This window comes from Globicephala melas, chromosome 9 (assembly GCF_963455315.2).
Source record: "Globicephala melas chromosome 9, mGloMel1.2, whole genome shotgun sequence".
NCBI lineage: Eukaryota > Metazoa > Chordata > Mammalia > Artiodactyla > Delphinidae > Globicephala > Globicephala melas.
Genome location: NC_083322.1, coordinates 40,004,121 through 40,026,150, shown reverse-complemented (window position 1 = coordinate 40,026,150; position 22,030 = coordinate 40,004,121). Strand labels below are relative to the sequence as shown.

The 22,030-nt window shown below is 41.5% G+C and overlaps 1 protein-coding gene across 3 annotated transcripts in view; it reads right to left on the bottom strand.

Annotated features, from left to right (window-relative positions):
* The window catches only part of ELMO1 (engulfment and cell motility 1), a 550,105-nt gene that overhangs the window by 482,643 nt on the left and 45,432 nt on the right, over positions 1 to 22,030 (bottom strand). Inside the window, exon 2 of one of the 3 annotated variants that reach the window (XM_060305403.1) lies at positions 7,553 to 7,640. The exons of the other annotated variants lie outside the window; for them this stretch is intronic. The gene's annotated coding sequence lies outside the window, so the exon portion shown is untranslated. The remainder of the gene's footprint in view (positions 1 to 7,552; positions 7,641 to 22,030) is intronic. 3 annotated transcript variants of the gene reach the window in all.

Sequence of the window (22,030 nt, the reverse complement as noted above, 5' to 3'; positions counted from 1 at the left end):
CCTTCAGTCTAGTTTACACATTTAATGGGTGTTTTCAGCTGTGTTTCTAGATAAATCCTTCACTCATTAAGGGATCTGGCAGTTGGCGCTTCTCTCCATCACTCGTTTTGTCATAATTATCTTTCTTTTCAACCTGGCATAGAGCAGAAGGAAGCTTGAGATTATCATGAGACATCTCCCCAGTCAGACAGGCTTTTATGATGGCAAATGAAGCTAGAAGCCCATCCTGAGGTTTGTAAAGATCTGCTAGTCTTCCACCCAGACTCTCAGTGCTGAGAAATAGTCACAGTACGCTGTAACATCTCTAGGAAAAGATCACCCCAAATATCATCACCTCAAATCCCGCCTCATCATCCGCTTTGCAAGTCAGCATTTCATATGACAGCAGGAGAGTCAGGTGTAAAACAGAAGATGGCGCTAGGGGAGGTCTGTTCTGGCAAAAGCACGCTTATTTACCCTAAAGCCAAAAGCAAATCATGTAACTAAGCCAATATGCAAAGTGGTCGTTTAATAAATATACATTTTGTGGCAAATGCCTCTGCTGAGTATTTTGCTTCATTTATTTTATTACAAGAAGTCTAAGGCTTATTTGCTCATGGTGCTATTTTAATTTAAGCAATGCTTTTTTTAAAAAAACAACTTTACACAGTGTCATAAATGCTTAATGGCTATGCAAACAATTTTTACTCACTTTAAGCTGAGGCAACTACCAATAGAAGCTCAAAATGTAAGTAGAATCAATGCATAATCCCCAGTTCTCTCCTTTCCCTGCTGCCTTAGGAGGCCCACTCCGAGCTCAGCAAAGGTTCATGTTTAAGGCGCTAACAAAGCAGGAGCATCCAATCAATGAGAAAATAAAACATAATTTGTTACCTAATAGTTCTAAACAGAAAGCTGAAGTCTACATCATGGGAAAATATGCACTGTGTTGGATTTCCTGACACTATGATTTATTTTTCGTTTCAATTATAGCTGGGGTATGGGTGCCACGTATGAAGTTCCCAAAGAGCTCATATGGCCCTGGCCCAGCTTCAGCCTGCTTTTCCCAAGAGCTGTAGTTTATACCCTAAGATCACATTTAAAATATTTAACACAGACACAGGGTGCACAGTGACCAATCAGAATGGACTCTGGCCATGAGGGACCAGTATACCAGTGAGTCCTGGCTGAAGGCCAGTGCCTTGAACACCCAAGCAGTCCAGGAAGGAAGAAGGAGGAGGTGGCTGCTGAAGCTTTGCTGTTGTTGTACAACCATTTGTATCTAACTGTATAGGCATCTAGCTCCCATTTCTCCACGTTGCCCAAAAACTTAATAATAAATTTTTGAAAGTCTTGCAAAAGCCCAATATACTATATATCCAGGGCATCATTATCACTTGCCAGATAAAAAGAACATTACTTAATTGTTTAAAAAAAAATCTAGAAGCTTTACATAGTAATTTTTGGTTCTTTGTTCCTATCTCCCTGATGCCTCTAACAGTTTCTCTCCTTGGAAGCAAAGCAGTACTCAAAAGCACATATAATCACACCTTAACAGGTTACCATTTCCCTGCTAAAAACTTGGTAACTGAAAAAGAAGGAAAATCTTTCTGTTTTTATGAACCAGTAACCAGATATCAAATTTTTCCTAATCAGAAAGGACCAGTTCATGCAGCCCAAGAGGGAAAGGCTGAATCAGCTCAGCAAAGTTTAGGATTACACCTTTGAACAGAGACCTGGCCTTATAACCACTGTTTTTTAAACATTTTTGTTTATCCAAGATAAAAAAGTTGCAAAAAATCCGTGAGCCTTTAATTCACAGCATCCCTTAATTATCCATTAGCTAAAACTCTCCATATCCATAGGATGTGGCAGGTCTTAAAGTTTCAAGAAAGGGAAGCTGCCAGGCCATGTGTCTGTCTTTGGGTCAGCAAACTTAGGTCACTAGAAACAGATCTTAGTTCAGGGATGAGTCACCTCTGTGGCCTCACACAGTTATGCAAATGAGGGATGAAACACTAGTACCTCCCCAGGAAAGGGAGGGCCATGACCTTCTGTGACCTGAAAGGGTTACCCCTCCAACAATCCTCGGTAGGCAGAGCAATTCAAAGGGGAGAAGATGGGTAAATTTGCATAAGGATAGGGGAGTTGCCAGTAGAAAAGGGACCCAGAACCCTTCCTTTTGACATTCAACTTATTAGACTCTCAGATGGGTAGGGACTGTCCTGAGCAAAAGGAAACCTAGAGTTTGAAGGGATTAATTAATAGCCCACCAAAGTGGTATTAAAATTACTTTAAACTGAAAACATCAAAACAATCAACAGCTACAGAAAAAAAATTATCTAAACTCAGAGCAGAGCCTCCTCATAATACAGTTGACCCTGACCTCCCCTTCAGAGGGAAGAGTGACCCTTACCACCAGAAAGTATGAATTCTGCTTCCATTAACATCAAGGAGTCCAACAGAACTTTCCATACTTTCCCACTGAAGCTCTAAGCCCCCTACTCTTTTTTCTTAAATTGGTGTATAGATCTTTACCTCTGAATATTTGACAAATTACTCCTTACTGAGTACTACTGCCAAGCACAGGTAAATAAGGTTTCTCTTTCCTCCTTTTAATCTGGCTATTGTCAGTTAATGGGCAAGCCCCAGACCAACCTAAGTGGGTAGAGGAAAAGTTTTCCGCCCAGCAGGTCCCAAAGACAGAAGGAAAAGTCAGAAGTAAAACCCAAGTTCAAAAACAGGATCTGGAGAGTTTGTCCACAATCCAGTCATGCTGGCTGAGGGAGCCTGTACCCGGGCAGCAGCTGAGCTCAGATGTGTACATATAAGAACTGCGACATTAGAAGTCTACACTGGGGGGCTTCCCTGGTGGTGCGGGGTTGAGAGTCCACCTGCCGATGCAGGGGACACGGGTTCGTGCCCCGGTCCGGGAAGATCCCACATGCCGCGGAGCGGCTGGGCCCCTGAGCCATGGCTGCTGAGGCTGTGCGTCCGGAGCGTGTGCTCCGCAACGGGAGAGGCCACAACAGTGAGAGGCCCGCGTACCGCAAAAAAAAAAAAAAAAAAAAAAAAAAGAATGTTGCAGCCATCAAGTCATCAGCCACTACAGCGGACCCCAACAGTGCACCCTGAGAGGGCTCAGGACAGGAAAGAACAGGATGCTGGCTCCAGATATCTAAGGTGCATATCAAAGGAATGATTTCAGTGAGCCCAGACTCTTCCATCTTCCCATACACAGAAGAGTGCTGAATTCATTAACTTGAGATGTCTGGTTTTCTTTAATTAACAGTAATCTTTTGATGTTCTGACTCCCTGGTTTTTGTTGCAAAAACTCTTATATATCCTGGCTCCTCTCTTTCCTCTTCAGACCAGCCCCTCAGCGCTATCTGAGAGGCTGCCTCTTGGGCTTGAGTCCTCAGAAAGTCCACCGAGTAAAACATAATTCTCAATTTTAGGTTGTGCATTTTTTTTCAGTCAACACACCCAACTTCAAAATTAGATATTCTCTACAATTAAAACCTATAGAACTGGTTGTAATTTTCTTTCATAGAATCAGTCAAAACATGTGACAATATACTTATTTGTGTGCTTATTCATTCATGTCCCTTCTTCCAACAGACAGTAAACTCTATGCAGGCAGGGGACATGGTGGTTTTGTTTACCACTGATAGCTATCCCCCAATATAACACCCAGCCCCATAGGAGAGGATCAAGAAATATTTGCTGAATGCTACTGCAGTTAGGTATTTTAATCTCCACATTACCTGTGATAGGATGACTATATGACCCAGTCTACTCAACACAGTCTTTGTTTGCACCTGTTGAACTAGGATAACGATTGATAAATTCTCACCTTCGTTCAGGGCTTTATGATGAGTAATATAGTCACTCTACCTATAAGGAAGCTGAGATTTGGAGAGATCAAATAAGGAGTCAATTCTCCTTATTCATGGTAGTAATGCTCTATAGAGTCTTCATGAACACTAAATTAGCAAATGCTGAACCACTGTTCCAAGGGGAAATGCAGAATTACGTTCCCTCGAGCTAGTGACTGGCCACAATACTTCCTTCAGCCAATCAATAAATAACTTGGTTTCATGTGTGTTTCTGTTTAAAGACACCTCATTTAATATATATTGTTGATTCATTAACACTGAACTCATGGCAACAACACAGTCACTCATGCAGGTACAAAGATAATTAGCATACATATTTTCTCTTTAAGGCATAGCATAGGCTTCCTGCACTTGGGAACACAGAGAACTCTCTATCACTGTGCTTTGGGCTAATTTTAAACAGTGAAATTACAAACAAAAAGCATAAAAATGTGGAAAACATGGCATTAAATAGACTATGAAAAAAGGACATCTGTTTACAGTACAAGAGCTGAAAAAAGAAGGCAGAGTGCCTTATTTGACTTCAGCTGGGGACTTGTTCACTGGGTAACTCCAAATGTTCACTGCTCTGTTCATGTCTGTGAATGACTACAAAAGCACTGATTTGAGGTTACTACTCTCAAATCACAACTATGGAAAATTCACAACTATGGAAGCCCCCAATAATGAGGATGGACTGTAGCTTGTATAAGGTTATACAGATACGTTAGAGTGAGGACAGACCCCAGAAAAAATGTCCAACTTCACAGCTTACATCCATTCATTAGATCAGTATCACCAAGAAAAGAACTGCTCTTTCTAAAGCAGGGTACCATTACTCTAGCTAGATTAGTTATAATTATTAAGACTCCTAGATTGTCAGTTTATCAAAGTTCCACTGGAAAGTACAGAGAGAGGCAAAACTCTTCTTCACAGAATGGATACAAATCTGTAAAACAGTAGTTAGCAATCTATGACTCTACACTACTGCAGAGTTAAACTGCAGGAACTAGCTACTAATAAGTGACAATTCACAAGGGAGTCCCAAGTTACTTGTAATAACAATGGGTGATTTCACAATGGGATGTAGGTCCTAAGATTAAAAAAAACTGTAAATTTGTGGGGCTATAAATATTTTTAAGAGTCAAAAACTTGAATCATCCACAGACTAATGTCCAGGTATATTGACATGTAGACCATGAGAAATCAAGTATCTGTGCCTCTTCCTAGTCCACAGGGGAGGAAAGACTCTTCAACAAGCTTCCAGTACATGATCAGTCTCACTTTTCAGGAAATCCCCTCTACGGTTTCTCACTTCTTAGTACATTTTTATTTACTCTTTTAAAACACATTCAGTGACAAGGGTTGAGATCAGCCTGTAAGTTTATGAACAGTATGAGTAAAAATATCTTCAATTACAGACTAGTTTTCTATTTAAGAATTTAAAAGACTATTTAAGACTATTTACAAATTCAGCATTAGAAAAATACTTCCTACTGGTCCACTTTATGCTAAGTGGCTCTGTTAGCATGTCAAGACTCACACTACTCTATGGATAGAAGGTATAATGTCTGAAATATTTTTAGCTAATTGATATGAATTTAAGGCAATCTCAAAATCACTTGCCTTATACTTAAAAAAGAAGAGCCGGGCTTCCCTGGTGGCGCAGTGGTTGAGAGTCCGCCTGCCAATGCAGGGGACACGGGTTCGTGCCCCGGTCCGGGAAGATCCCACATGCCACGGAGCGGCTGGGCCCGTGAGCCATGGCCGCTGAGCCTGCGCGTCCGGAGCCTGTGCTCCACAACGGGAGAACGGGAGAGGCCACAACAGTGAGAGGCCCGCGTACCGCAAAAAAAAAAAAAAAAAAAAAGAAGAGCCTTCTTCCTACTATTTAGAGACTACTAGCTTAGAAATGGTTTTGAAGTTTGGGAGAAAATTAAATGTTCTCTCCTAAACTCAATTTAGAGTTCACAATTTGAAATAATTTCAGACTTACATAAAAGTTCCAAAATGATCAAAAAAATAAACAACCCAATTAAACATGGGCAGAAGACTTGATTAGACACTTTTCCAGAGACGGCAGGCAGATGGCCAACAGGCACATGAAAAGATGCTCAACATTGCTAATCATCAGGGAAATGTAACTCAAAACCACAATGAGATATCACTTCACACCTGTCAGATTGCCTATTAGTAAAAAAAAAAAAAGAAAGAAAAAACCACAAATAACAAGTGTTGGTGAGGGTGTGGAGAAAAGGGAACCCTCACACACTGTTGGTGGGAATGTAAACTGCTGCAGCCACTGTGGAGAATAGTATGGAGGTTTCTCAAAAACTAAAACTGCAACTACCATATGACCCAGCAATTCCCCTCCTTGGTATATATTCAAAAAATAAATAAAAACACTAATTTGAAAAGATGCATGTACCCCAACTTTCAAAGCAGCAGCATTATTTACAGTAACCAAGATATGGAAGCAACCTAAGTGTCCATCAACAGATGAATGGATCAAGAAAATGTATTATATATATATGTGTGTGTATATATATATATATATGTATATATATACATATATAAAACATATATATACATATATTACTCAGCTATAAAAAAATGAAATTTTGCCATTTGCAACAACCTGGATGGACTTGGAGGGCATTACACTAAGTGAAATAAGTCAGACAAAGACAAACACTACATGATATCACTTATATATGGAATCTAAAATATACAACAAACTAGTGAATATAACAAAAAAGAAGTAGACTCACAGATATAGAGAACAAACTAGTGGTTACCAGTGGGGGTGGGGGGGAGCCATATAAGGGTTGGAGAGTAGAAGGTACAAACTACTGGGTATAAGTTTGGCTACAAGGATGTATTGTGCAACCTGGGGAATATAGCCAATATTTTGTAATAACTATAAATGGAGTATAATCTTAAAAAATTGTGAATCACTGTATTGTACACCTGTAACATATAAAATTGTACATCAAGTATATTTCAATTAAAAAAAGTTCCAAGATGAATATGAAGTATATCCTTCACCCAGATTCCCCAAATACTAACGTTTTATCTCTTTTTTGTATTATTACTTTTTTCTGAATTGTGAGGTAGCTCAGAGTACACCACCCCAAAGTGCGCCACTCTGTCACAAGGATTGTTTTGACTGAAGGCAATTTCTTAAAAAGCAGACACAGGATGAGCTTTCTGCCCTCTGCTAATCTGCTCAAAAACAGAATAATAACCTTAACACCCGAGTTGAGGTGGCACCAGGTAGACCTGCACAAACGAACCTTATTAAATTGACCCTTACCTTCCATTAGTTTCCACGTACATATACCTTCCCACAGTTTGCCACCCTTGGAAACCTAAAGCCCCTTTCCTTTGTCCTATCACTTTTCTAAAATGTATTGTTCTTTATTAAGATGCTATACAAACCCAAGTCCTAGCCATCCCTTTGAGTCACTCATCACTGAGTTGCTGCTTATGTCAATAAACTTACTTGTTTTTCTCTCATTATTCTGTCTTTTTCAGTCTAATCTGCAGAGCCCCAAGTGGAGAAACTAGGAACATAATGGAAAAAGAATAGTTTTTCCTCCCCTATAACTGTATATGAATAAGTTGTAGACGTGATGCCCTTTTCCCCTAAATACTTCAACATGTATTTCTGAAGATCAAGAACATTCACTTACAGGGAATTCCCTGGTGGTCCAGTGGTTAGGACTCCGAGCTTTTACTGCCAAGATTACGTGTTCAATCCTTGGTCAGGAAACTAAGATCCTGCAAGTTGTGCGGCGCAGCAAAAAAAAAAAAAAAAAAAAAAAAAAAAAGTTCACTTACATAAACAAAGCACAATTATCAAAGTCAGGAAATTAAAACTGATACAACAGTAGTATATGATTTCCTATTCAAATTTCACTAATTGGCCCAATTATTTCCTTTATTGTACAAAAACAAAGAATTTGCTTCCCTGGTCTGGGAGCCAACCCAGTATTGCGTACAGAATTGAGTTATCTGGGACTTCCCTGGTGGCGCAGTGGTTAAGAATCCGCCTGCCAGCCAACACAGGGGACATGGGTTCGATCCCTGGTCTGGGAAGATCTCACATGCAGTGGAGCAATTAAGTCCTTGCGCCACAACTACTGATCCTGCACTCTAGAGCCCGTGAGCCACAACTACTGAGCCCACGTGCCACAACTACTGAAAGCCCACGTGCCTAGAGCCCAGGCTCCGGAACAAGAAAAGCCACCACAATGAGAAGCCCACACAGTGCAACGAAGAGCAGCCCCTGCTCACCGCAACTAGAGAAAGCCTGCATGCAGCAATGAAGACCCAACGCAGCCAAAAAAATAGATTAATTTAAAAAAGAAAAACAATTTAAAAAACAAAGAATGCAGGTTTCCTTTTCTTTGGAAGCCTATTGAATGTTGGGCTTGTTATGAGCAGACTGTTGGGGAGGAAGAGAGGAATAAGGAAAGAGGAATCAAGGTTTGGATAACAGGCATAAGGTAGCAGGGCAGATTATTCCTCTCTAGGGAGCCTCACTGAGGAGGAAGGGGTTGCAGAAGAGAATGGCAGGTTTCCTGATATGTCTCCCAATAGTCTAACGCTGGTCTCCCAGGCCCTGAACTCAATGCCTTCACACACAGCCTCTCACTGAACCATCATGTTACAGACTGAATGTCTGCATCTCCAAATTCCCTCTGTTGAAACCTAATCCCAGTGTGATGGTATTGAAGGTAGGGTTTGGGGAGGTGATTAGCTCCTGAAGGTGAATCCCTCATGAATGAGATTGGTGCCCTTTCGAAAGAGACCACAGGTGAGGACACAGCAAGAAGATGAACTTACTGTCCTGACAATTCACATGAACGTTTGTCTGTTAAAGGCCCTGGAACAGTCCTTCAGTAAAGCAGTCTTTTAACTTTGTTTTTCCCAGTGTCTCTCAAATTTGACTGTGGAACCCTTTAAACAAAACATCTGTTAATGATCTGTGGAACACACTTTAGGAAACATCTTAGATGTTTATGTGGAATGAGTCATGACGAATTAAAGCCTCAAAGGAGGGTGAAAGTGTCAGCACCCAGGAATGGACGGTCTGATGTGGAGTCATGGGTCTCTCCTTGAGCAAATACCCATAAGAAACTGAAAACAAAAGACAAATGATCATAAATTGCAATTTTTTTAAAGTGTTGTGATAAACAATCCTGACTTTTGTTCTGCAATCTGTGCAGCTGATTTTCTGTAATATAATAAAATAGTTCATGTGCCACCACATTTTGCAAAATGACATTTCAGCCTTCTGGGAAGTTAACTTTGGGGAAAAGAATATCATAATTTGGGGCAAGACATGTTGTGACTGGGGAAACCAAATGTCATCCTGGCTCCCCACCAACATCGGGTTATTGCGTAGAACTAAACAGAAGTTGGAGAAGGGAGCCTTGGACTTCTCCCCCCCCACTCCGGCCCCACCCTCCAGCCATCAGAAATCTATTCTGTACATGACGTGGTACTGTATTTACACAAGAGACCACACAAAATACAGCTGCCACCTGCTCAACGCAAAATACATTCTGAATTACAACAAAAACTTTGGAAAAGGATAACTTTAAGTAGCACACAAAACAATCCAACACATAGTATGGCTTCTAAAAATAAAACCATGTAATTTACATATTTTTGAAGCAGGATTTGCTCAAATAGTTCCCTGCACACAGGGAACCATAGGCCATTTAAATACTGAAAGGCTTGAGTTTTTCAGGTTTCCTCTTTTGAGCAAAGTAGACTTTCTTTTTTTAAAACTTTTAATTCAAGAAAGAAATTACAATGCAACACCAAAGCAGTACTTTCCACAGCAGCAAATTAGAGAGGGCTAATTTGTGGACACAGCCGTGCCCTGTTATCTATACCTTGTCACTTTAATTTAGCACAACCAAAATCTCACCATTTCTTTCATTTTTACTTCTCTACATAGCAGAATTTTAGCCTTCATGCTGGGTTTCAAAGAGTCCAAAATAAAACCAGCCCACATTAAGCAAAACAGCCATGTAAGACCTTTCCTTCATGTTTGGAGAGAAAGACTTTCAAAGTTCAGGAGGAGGATTTTTTTTAAAGGCACTGAGTAGTCTTGGTAATGCTTTTTAAAGTCTATTTTAAAACACTGAGATTTATTTTCCACCACTGCGTTGACATGAATGTGGACAGTCAAGTGTATTGCCTCAAACAGAAGCAGAGAAGTTGTTACTTGAAATCTGTATACTTTAATCCATTGTTAAAACATCTCGGCTATGCAAGAATCTCTGAGTCACAAATTATCAAAGTTAAAAGATAACACCGTCCATCCTGCATTAACAGGCAAGAATGACAGCTTGGGCGAAGGGCTAGTCTCCAGAACCTGCTCTTACAGTAGCGAATCCAGCCATCCCTCAACCATAGGAAATAGACTGTCAAGTTGTACTAGATCCAAATGCTTCCACCTCCACCTACGGGCATGCATAAAGCATGAAGCACGGGTGTCCCCAGGATCCTTTATTAACTCTCTGGCACATGCAACCCTCAGTAGGGAGAGCTGCTCTCTGAAACAGAAATTAATCATTGCAAACAGAAATACATGTTTTCCACAGCCTCACAGGCGTCACCCAGCTTCCAAAATCTCATCGCCTTCCTTCCCCATACCACCCACCTTTCTCATCTCTTGAAATTCAGAGCACATTCCGCACCACTTTCATCCCCCAAGGAGCAAAGCCTTAAGTATCTATCACCTGTGCTCTCATTCCGCCAATCATTTGGCTAGAATTCTTAGTAAAAGCGGATGGCCGTGCATCGGCTATCACAGTGCCAAGTTGCAAAAGAGCACCACAGACATGGAAACGTAGACGCTTTTGAAACTCAAATGGTATTTGGAATTCAGAGCTAGCGCCCCACCAGAAATCTGTACTTTGCAGCTGTCACTGGGAGTAAAAAGTCTGCCTTTTGACTGAGCAGGGACCCAAAGCCCATGACAGGGAGCGTTTCCTTACACAGCTGTCAGCCTCCAGCCACTTGGCCACTTGGAGGAATGGGATCAGTTTCACATCTGTTTCACATCCAGTTCCCACCCCTCTCTCCAAGGGGGATGCCTGGCAGAGCTGGAGAGGGCAGAACTATTTCCATCAAATAGGAAATCTGACTGACAGAGGCACAGCTTAGTAGGAGACCCCAAGGGACACATTTCTTGTTATTGCCTGCCTTTCCCCGCCACCCCAGCCCCTACTCCCAGATGCAAGGAGGACTAGAGACAGAACGCAAGTGAAAGTTATACGTCCCTAAGCAGACCACAGGCCCTACCTGCTCTGAATGCCATCTTTCAGGTGATTCTACTTCTAATCCTTTTCACTGGTCCGCAGAGGTTGGTACTCATCACAGCGCCTGACCCAGTAAAGAAATCAAACAGATGGCAAAGACTAGTGCCAAAATTCACATGGGGCTTTTGGTTTTGTTTTGTTTACAAATGGATACCAAGTCTCTGTTCCTTGAGCCTTGCAGGTGCTCACCACTCCACCCTCTAAGCTAGTGTTTCTGTCCGCCAGGTGCTAAGGGCCACGAGCTCTTCATGAGGCAGCACTTTTAGATGAGAGGATGGTCCGACATCTGCCACAGAGCACAGATGGCCAAGCCAGGACTCAACAGCTGACCCAGTGAGCGTGTAGCAACTACATGGGGTTGCTAGACACCCCAACTGAACACGTGGTTCAACGTCCACAGTGTAGAAATGCAAATCAGGCATGTTCTGGAAAAGGAGTAGTTATTTATAAAGGCATCTGTATGAAAGGCTTTATCATGGTATGGGCAAAGGGGTAAACAAAATATAAAATTACACTAAATTGAGGACTCTGAAGTTAGACCAGTGTGGGCCAGTCCATATATGTATGTGTGTTTCCTTTGTAAAAATCAAAACAACCTTCTAACCTTCCTTTGAAGAATACAGGGTTCATGTCTGAGGGCTCCCATGGTCTTCATCACTCACAGAAGGACCCAGACCCTCTCGGCTGGTCTCTAACCAATGAGCCATACAGAACCATTGCTTCTGGGCTGCAGGCAGACTTAACCTGCATGCCAGGTTTCGGGTTTCCAGCACCTCTTCAAAAACAGATTCTAGCACTCAGCAGCCTCAAGGGTGAGGCAACTGGCGTTAACACTCACCAGGAAACAAACGGCTTTTACATAAGGAGCCATTTGGGACCACAGGTTCCAGGGCTAAGTAGCCCGGGGCCTTCAAGTACCTGGAGGAGATATGGCTACCTATGGGAAAAAGAACAGCAAACCCTCCAGCAGAGGGGGGATTGAAGGGGCAGGGTTGGGAGGGGTGGGGTCTCACCCCTGAGACAGCACTACTCAGTTGTAGAAAGTGAACTGTCATCTCCACCCACATCCAACAGCCCTGCATGGACTTTGCACCAAGGAACCGAATTCCTTTGGTTCATAGCAGGGGAGGGCACGCTGGCCTCAACAGGGAATAAATATCCATTTGGGCTAAATCTTTAAAAGAAAGCCTGCAACCCAGGGAAGTCAGAGGATAATACGATATTCCAAGCAGGTAAGCCTCTTTACAAAAAAAAAAAAAAAAAAAAAAGTCTTTCCTTCCTTTTACATGGCTGCAGACTTAAAAAAATAAATAAAAACAGGAAGAGGGAAGTTGCTACTCTAGAGTGCAGTCTCTCTCTAACACAGTTCTCATGTGGCCAGTAGCAGCAAGAAGGATCTCTAAGGAACCTGAACGAAGAGAGTATATGTCCCTGAGAGTGAACATAGGAAATCAACCCAGAAGGAGGCAACACAGAATCACACACAAGCAAAGACATTCAGGGGTCCACAGCCTGGCTGAGGCTATTACCGTATCTAGAGAAAGAACACACGCGGAGAGGTGGCCAACCATGAAAGCAGACAAAAACTGAAGCTTGGGAGGCCACCGCAGCTCTGGCAAGGGAGGGCGAGCCCCACCCCAGACTCACGCCTCCACGTAGCATGCCAAGTGTGAGGCTCACGTGCAGAATGCAGAAATCAGGCTGCCCTGGCCGGTTGCCTCTGGATGCTCTGATCACACTGGTCAGCTCCTCTCACTGTGATTCCTTATTTACCAAGCAGTCTCCTGATTGCCACCTGGCTTCCCCCTTGAAGGCTGCAACAGGGAGGAAATCCGCTAGTCAAAGAGTGCCAATGGCCTTGAGTATGTTTTCTCACACTAAATCATCAAATTGGCATCTTGCTCCCCAGTCCCCAGAAACCTGCTAATTGCACTTGCCCCTGGGAGGTCGCTCTGCTCTCCCAGAGCTGACAGTCTTTGTCTTCAGAGTCTGTTTTCACTTGCTGAGAGCTGCTGAGATGCAGGCTTGCTCTTGGCTATGACCCTGGGCTTCACCATGTCTCCACCCCTAAATCTTCTCAAGGAACACCAAGGCCCCTCTTCTGCACATTTCCCTCAGCATATAATGCAGATCGAATCTCATCAAGACAACTTGTCCATGAGAAAAAGTCCAAGTTGGTTTCTTAACTTTTTTCTTTAAAAAAAATTTTTTTTAATTTTCAAGCAATCTCAAATTCACCAAAAAATATTGTAAGTCATGTAGAAAAACCTTTCTCTCTTTCCGAAACACTTGAAAGTAACTTGTCAAACAGAAGCCCCATCACTCAGTGATACTTTAGTGAGCATTTCCTACAACAATGACATTCTCCCCCATAGCCACAACACAAGCATCAAAATCAGGAAATTAACATTGAATACATGTTGCATTTGCTCCTGGACCCCATTCAAATTATACCAAATGTCCCACGGATGTACTTTATAGCAAAAGGATCAGAATCACACAGTGCTTTTAGTTGTTAGGTCTCCTTAGCCTCCTTTATTCTAAAACACTTTCCTCAGTCTTTCCCTGATTTTTCTGACCTTGACAGTTTTTAAGGCTGTTTATTTTGGATAAAGTCTCTCAATTTGGCTTTGTCTGATGCTTCCTCTGATTAAATTCAGGTTATGAATTTTTGGCAGAACATCATGGAAAAGTGATGGTACATCCTTTCCCGTGAATGTCATTGAGTGGTACATGATTTTGGTTTCTCCCTTTGCTGGTAATGTTCAATTTCCCCCCCCCCTCCGCTTGTGTGTGTGTGTGTGTGTGTGTGTGTGTGTGTGGTGTTCAAATCCCCACAAGTCCATCTGGGCATATCTTGGTTTGTACCTTCTCTGCCCTCTATCACAAACAGTGCCCCCCTGCTCTGCCTCCCCATTGTGGGGGGGGGGAACTGTAATGATGGCAATAACAGTAGATTCACAGAGATGAGATATAGAGAAAGGAAAAGAAGACAGATGAAATGCTTTTGCGGATAAATAATACAATTCCTTAGGTCCTACTCACACAATTTTTCCATAGAGGTAAATTGCATTCATTTCTTCATGCAAAAAAGGTCCCACTTCACTCATTCATTCATTCAACCTACAAACATTTATGCAGAGCCTCTCCCTGTTAGGCACAGGGACACCAACATACAGTGGACACTGCCCTGCCCTGAAGGACAGCACGGTCCCTCACAGAAATGTTATTCAATATAAATAAAGAGCTACAGTGCAGTACTGAGAAGGAGAATCTAGTCCAGGTTGAGAGGGAAGCAATCCAGCACAGGGATTGGCCGGCTCAACACAGTCTGGCACGTTCTGCTGAAAGCAGATGTAAATAGATCCCAGATCAGCCTGAGAGCAAAGGTGAGCTGCAGGAGAGGGGAGATTGGAGAATGAGGTGTACAAGGACTGGGTCAGAAAGGCTTTCATAGGTTTAGCAAGACTCTGCATACCTTAAGCCATGAGGAACCACTAAAGGGTTTGAAGCCCAGTGGCAAGATCATGCAGATATTTTTACAACAATTCGAGGAACCATCTACAGAGAGGAAGAAGGGGGAACAGAAGGGAAGCTAAGTACACAGAATATAGTGAGGAGAAAATTGCAGTTATCGGTCAGACCAGAAGCTGATGAAGGTTAGTCCAGGACAGGAACAATGAGGAGGAAACAGGGGCCAGATTCCATAGAAACACAGGATGCAGCATCCAAGGAGTGTGAGAAGTAGAGGATCAAGACATACAGAAAAGCCCGGGGGCTTCTGGATTAAGTGGATGTAAGTGGGATGCCTTGAATCAGGATCCAGAATATAACAACAGTAGGTGTTGCTAATGACACTTCCAGACATAAAACCAATTTCCCAACCTCTTAAATCTGGAATTCTAGTGAATTTATACAAATCCGGGTTAGTAGAGGATTTCAAGGACTGTTTGCTGTTATAGATAGATACCACAGCATACTGAGTTTCAGCCCTAGTATTTTAAATACATTTGAGTTCCTAACATTACCTACTGCGGTGATTATTGTGGGCATAGCTGGGGTAATTTTACAGTAAGAGAAAGAGAGAGAGAGATGTTTAAGACTTGTTCATCCTTGCCTCTCTCACTGCCACCTACCACTTATGTTTCCCTAATCATTTCCAGAAATTTTGGACTTGAGGCAGCATACTGTTGACTTAATGTCATAGCACACCTCTCATATATTTATTTTTAAGTAATGTGACTTATAACCAATTTTGTTTTGAGAACTTTATGAGATCCTTGAGAAAAACTGAAAACACCCTACAGTGTTCAAAAGCTAAGCTTAGGAACTATACCTTTACACAGTAAAAGATGAAAACTCGATGTCTGGCCAAAGTCTGGAAGCAGTTATGGCGCTTCTCCCCTCCCAATGTTTTGTTTGTTCTGCTAATGTAAAGCAAGCACCTCTGCTACTTCTTATTTTTTACCTACTTCTCTCCATACACCCAATTAGCAAATATTCAGGTCTGAAGTAAGAGATGCGGATTTTCCAAGTAAAATCCATCCAATGACTCAAAATAATTGCACACACATTTTACACACTTTCTTTTTGATTTACGGGGAGAAGAAAACCCAACAGTATCATAGTTCTTTTGTAGACCATCTCAGCCTTTTTTCCTTCACTTATTTCTGTCTTTTATTTATCTATGTTCTTTCGTGCACAGTATTGGGTCACCCTCAGCCACACTTTGTCATCACTCTCCTTGGTGGGAAGCATGTGAGTTTTCCGGGCAACATGGTGAAGTATAATCAGCAGTGGACCTTGATTCACATAAACCTGGGCTAATTTGGTGCCTCCACATTATACCCTGTCCATCCTGAACTAAGTCACCTGAACACTCCTTTTTTTTTTTTTTTTTTTTTTTTTTTTGCTGTACACAGGCCTCTCAATGTTGTGGCCTCTCCCGTTGCAGAGCACAGGCTCCGGACGCACAGGCTCAGCAGCCGTGGCTCACGGGCCCAGCCGCTCCGTGGCATGTGGGATCTTCCCAGACCGGGGCACGAACCCTTGTCCCCTGCATCGGCAGGCGGACTCTCAACCACTGCGCCACCAGGGAAGCCCCACCTGAACACTCTTGAGCCTCTGTTTCTTCCTAAGCGCAGTGGAGACAATGATAAGCTCACCTAAGAAGATGTATGTGAATATTAAATTGCATAATACACATAACAAAGATCCTCTCCTTGCCAAACTTTAGTCAGGCTCCTCTGAGCCCTCTGCTTCTGTCTCTGTCCTTGTAGAGTCCAATTTTAACAAGAATCCTGTTAAATTGTCTTAGAAAGAATCCTCACCCTCAATATCTGATCAAATGCCTCATCCTCTAGGTGAACTGTGATCACGCTGGCCTGCCTTCAGCAAGAATCCTGTCGAGCCTGTTTAGCAAGAATCCCCCTATTTTTAATGTCTCCCCTTAGTGAGTTTCCTTCCACTGACCACTCCCCAACCCTGTTCCTTGGCTATAAATCCCCACTTTCCCTTGTTGCATTTGGAATTGAGCTGTACTAAGGCCTTTTTTCCCCCTATTGCAATGGTTCCTGAGTAAAATTGGTTTTATGACTTTACTGTCCAGCTCTGGTTTTTCTTTTGACACAGGTGAAAGATTCTAACATTGTTCCTAGTGTAAAGCAACTTCCAAAATGTTAAAAAATGACGCTCATAAAATAATTAAAGATGTATTTAATTCAATGAGAAAACCAACAGAACAGAAATATTGTTTCAAAGGATTATGGAAGAGAAATATTTATATATAGTCGCTGAAAGAAAGAATGCTGAAATCAGATTGCTAAAGTAGATACAAACTTTGTTTAATGCCTTGCAGAGCATCAAAATTATACTTTGGGGATTATCTTTTCTAATGGAAAAGAATCATTTGCATTGCACAAGTTTCTATAGGTATTCATCCACCCTTATAGATTTGTAAACTATTTTACAACAGTAAATAGTAAATCAAAGAAAAGCAAAGAAAGGCACACAAGCCTATAGAATTAGATAATCCTTGGGTAGGGACTATAATCCAGTATGACTTTGAAGGGACACACAGTTATCCTTTTGCCTATTCGCCTGTTTCCGAGTTTCAGGTATTTTCCCTCTTCACTAGAACGTCACAGGTGTTCAATGTGTTATCCAGAAACTAATTATTTTGAGAAAGCTATATACGAAATCCTACAAGACGACTCAGGCAAAGAAGTAATAAGAGGAAAATTCACAGCATCAAACGATTTCACTGAACAAGAAAAAAGGGAAAATAAAAAATGCCTGCATCATGTTATGAAGGATTATTTGTCTAAATCTGATAGCATAACCCTAAGAAAGACAGAATGGTATAGACTGAAGATAGGAATTTTCATCAGAAAGAAACAAACTGGCTGGAAATATAAAATCAGTCATACTCTTAAACTCTAATGAACAGTAGAATGTCTGCAACATGTATAGCCAATTGAATTTTGTTTAACTTATATATTAAAACAAGAAATAATATAAGACCCAAGAGAAGCTCAAAATACTTTGTAAAATTTACAGCCTCTCATAGTATAAAATTTCTTAATTTCATTTCTTCTTTATCTTTCTATCCCTTTGAATAGCAATGCTTAAAACACTTCATGCTCAAAATAGGAAGATTCAGTTTTCAAAGATAAAGAAAGTTGAAGGTAGGTTCAAGCTCATCTTTGAATCAATATATGAGGAATATATAGGGTAAAAGTAATGACTATAAAGGATTATCTGTAAGACAGTCCCATTTGGTGGCACAGGTGCACCAGTAGGGTTAAGAACAGCATGTTTGTGAAGACAGAATTGGAATCCTACAGGTCCATTTACCAGTGATTTTCCTGTAGACAGCCCACATAATGTCTCTGAACCTCAATTTTCTCATCAACATGGCCAATAATACACATTTCATTAGGACTGTTGTGAGCATTAAATGAGCTCACGTCCATACAAACTCCAGCACAGTCCCTGACATATACTAGACACTAGTAAATAAGTACTACCTTTTTCTGCTCCCAGGGTCATTTTTGGGGGGTGATGTATAAATACATGAAAAACAGCAAAGGGCTTTTGAACTGTATTCTCAGTCACCTAGAAAGTAAGGAGGTTACTATTTTTTTGTTTATTTTTATTTTCACTTCCTACCTCTAGGACTTTCAAGTTTCTTTCACATGAAAATTCAATCTATATATTTATTTAAAAGTAAGGGTTCAATTAATCATGACATGCTCTTTCTTCTGAAGCTCTCTTCACTGCTTAATTCAAGTAACAGGATAAGGAAATTCAGATGGGAACCAAAAAGGGGCTGATTTCACCAAACTTGTTTATGTTCCTGCTTTGTTTCCATTATTTTATTTACCTCCTGACATGATTCCTGGACACTTGAAACAAAAGAAAACTTTTCTAAGTAAGGAAACCAAAGGGCAGAAGGTTCCTCCCCCAGGGAAATGACAAAGAAGGGCAAGAGATCAGAAGATAGCACAGGCTCTTGTGTACTGCTGCTATTGTCACATCACGGTTTTCCAGCCTCAGCTTCACCCATAAATCCCTTTTGGAAAATGGAAAAAAGGATGATCCTAACTGAGGCACATTAATACTTCTTGGACTCAGCCCCATGATAGACCTGTTAAGCAGGTCTGTGTCCCGTGTGGGAGGCCCTCCCTCATCACCCTCAACCCCAACCCAGAGGCACAGTAGGGCTTCCTTCAAGGGGCCCTATTCTATTGCTGGCTCCTCTCTGGGAAACACCATGCTCAGCTTAAGACTCTGACCTCCTAAGAGAATCAGCCCCACCTTCCTAGCATATTCTAACCCAGTACCAACTTTTGAGATACACTGGAACACTAGAGGGAGCTGGTCCAAACACAGCTTCATTAATGCTAATACTTGGTGTGACAAGGAGCAGCCACCTCACATACACCCTCACCAACCCAACAACTGCTGGCCAGACATCTGCCCCTGAGACCCTCCACTCTGGACACCACATTCTGCCATTTGGCTGGACCAAGGTCCTCAGTCCCCAGCTGGTTTACGCCCTCCCATCTGCAACCCACCTCCATCCAAGAGGCACATCCATTCCAGGTTCTGGCTTCTCCTTGATGTCATTACCCACCCAGGCTCTGCCAGGACAGGACAGTGAGGGCTGGGATCATGCCCTTGATTCAACTCACTCAACAAATTCTTAGGGGAGAGGAGAGCGGGAGGCAAATGAGTCTCTTCCTAGACTTGGGGAAATGGAGTCTCAGGCAATTTTGATCTAAATTCTATGTAGAGATTTTCAGTCAGTGAGTCCTTGCTGGAGGGACCACCGATTCTGTATTTCACCAGGGCCCTAACCCACTCTCAGGAAGCCCTGTGGACAGTTACAATGTGCCAACATATCCTACCCTCTACTTTAGCCCCAATGTCAGCCCCATGCAGGCAGAGAGGGGGAACCCAAGTACTCTGACTATGAGCCACTGTGAAAGTGTGTGGGAGAGGAGGAAAGGCTGGACTTTTTATCTTTTTCTTCCAGTAGACAAACACTCACCATCCTTTTGGACAAGGCATGGCATTGTGCTTTCTGTAAAAGGAATAAACTGAGTTACTCTGTTTGGGGGGGACCTTTATAAATCCACAGAGGCCAGAAACCGTATTATCTGGAGTTTCCTGTAGTACCATTATTCCAACATCTTGAGCAGATTTTCACATGTCCTTTAAAGGACCCATTTCCTCTAAAATTCTCAATTTGCTGTGACATAAAATGAGGATAATACTGTAACAACCACTCCAAGTACTAGCATAAACTCTCTTCCCCCTAGGGTTGATGTGAAGATTAAATATCTTAAAATATGCAAATTATCTGACCCAAAAACGTATTCCAAAAATTGATAATTCTCTTTCCCCGCATTTGTGTGAGAAATGCCAATTAATTGTAGAAGGGCAGAGCAACTGATTTAGTGGCAAATGTTCAGGCTTCTGGGGAGACTACAGCTCCAGCTCTGCCATTTCCCCTGTAAAATGTAATAACTTCTACTTTGGAGGGAGTTATGCATCGTAATGAGATGACACATGACTATGTAGAACATCAGAGGGCATATGCTCCCGTAGAACTGAAGCCCTTTGTCTTGCACACAGCAGGGTTCCTCTATCTAAACACTGTACCAATAAGACCTGAAAAGCAGCATGCAGCCCAGGATCTGGGGGGTATTCCTGGATGGAATCTGCATCAGCATGTTGTCCATATATCACAAAGTGCTGTGCCAACTATGAAGCCACTGGAATTATTTCCAAAAAAAACCCCAGAAAAGTCAGCTTCACGCAGCAGTAGATTCACCAACTCGTCCTTAGGGAGCACAGACCTAGTTTGTTTGTTCACTTTTCTTTTTTTTTCTTCCAGTCTCATTGAGAAATACTTGACATGCAGCTGTATGAGTTTAAGGTGTACAGCTAATGATCTGACTTACATACATCATGAAATGACGACCACGGTAAGTTTAGTGAACATCCATCATCTCATGTAAGATACAAAATTAAAGAAATAGAAAAACATTTTTTTCCTTGCGATGAGAACTCTTAGGCTTTGCTCTCTTAACTTTACTCTCTTAATCTTCACATGTAATATACAGCAGTGTTCATTATATTTACCATGTTGCACAATGCATCGCTAGTACTTATTTATCGTATAACTGGAAGTTTGTACCTCTGATTGCCTTTATCCAGTTCCCACTTCTTCCATATCTCACCTTTGGTAACCACAAGGTTGATCTCTTTTTTCGTGAGTTTGTTTGTTTGTTTTTGAAGTATAATTGATCTACAACACTATGTTAGTTCCTGTCACACAACATAGTGATTTGATATTTCTATACATTTCAAAATTATCACCACAATAAATCTACTTATGATCTGCCACCGTACAAAGATATTACATAATTATTGACTCTATTCCCCCACACTATATATTTCATACCCCTGACTCATTTATTTTGCAACTGGGAGTTTGTACCTCTTAATCTCCCTCACCTATTTCTCTCCTCGGCCACCCCTCTTCCCTCTCTGCTTTGGCAACCACCTGTTGGTTCTCTGTATCTCTGACTCTGTTCCTATTTTGTTATAATTGTTCATTTGTTTTGTTTTTTAGATTCCACATATAAGTGAAATTATACAGTATTTGTCTTTCTCTGACTTATTTCAGTTAGCATAATACCCTCTAGGTCCATCCATGTTGGAGCAAATGGCAAGATTTTATACTTTTTTTAATGGCTGAGTAATATTCCATATATATATATATTCCACATCTTCTTTATACATTCATCTGTCGATGGGCACTTAGGTTGCTTCCATATCTTGATTATTTTAAATAATGCTGCAATGAACATAAAGGTGCATATCTTTTTGAATTAGTGTTTTAATTTTCTTTGGATAAATACCCAGAGTAGACTTGCTGGGTTGTATGGTAGTTCTGTTTTTAATTTTCTGAGGTATCTCCATACTGTTTTCCATAGTGGCTGCACCAATTTACATTCCAACCAACAGTACATGAGGGGTTCCTTTTCTCCACATCCTTGCCAACACTCTCCATTGGTTGTCTTTTTGATGATAGCCATTCCAACAGGTGTGAGGTGACATCTCAGTGTGGTTTTGATTTGCAACTCCCTAATAATTAATAATGTTGAGCATCTTTTCATGTGCCTGCATGTCCTCTTTGGAAAAATGTCTATTAAGACCCTCTGCCCGTCTTTTAAACACATACCTATTTGTGTTTTTTTTTAATTATGCTTTATTATTTGACCTATATGCTATTTATGATTGTATTGATTAATTTTA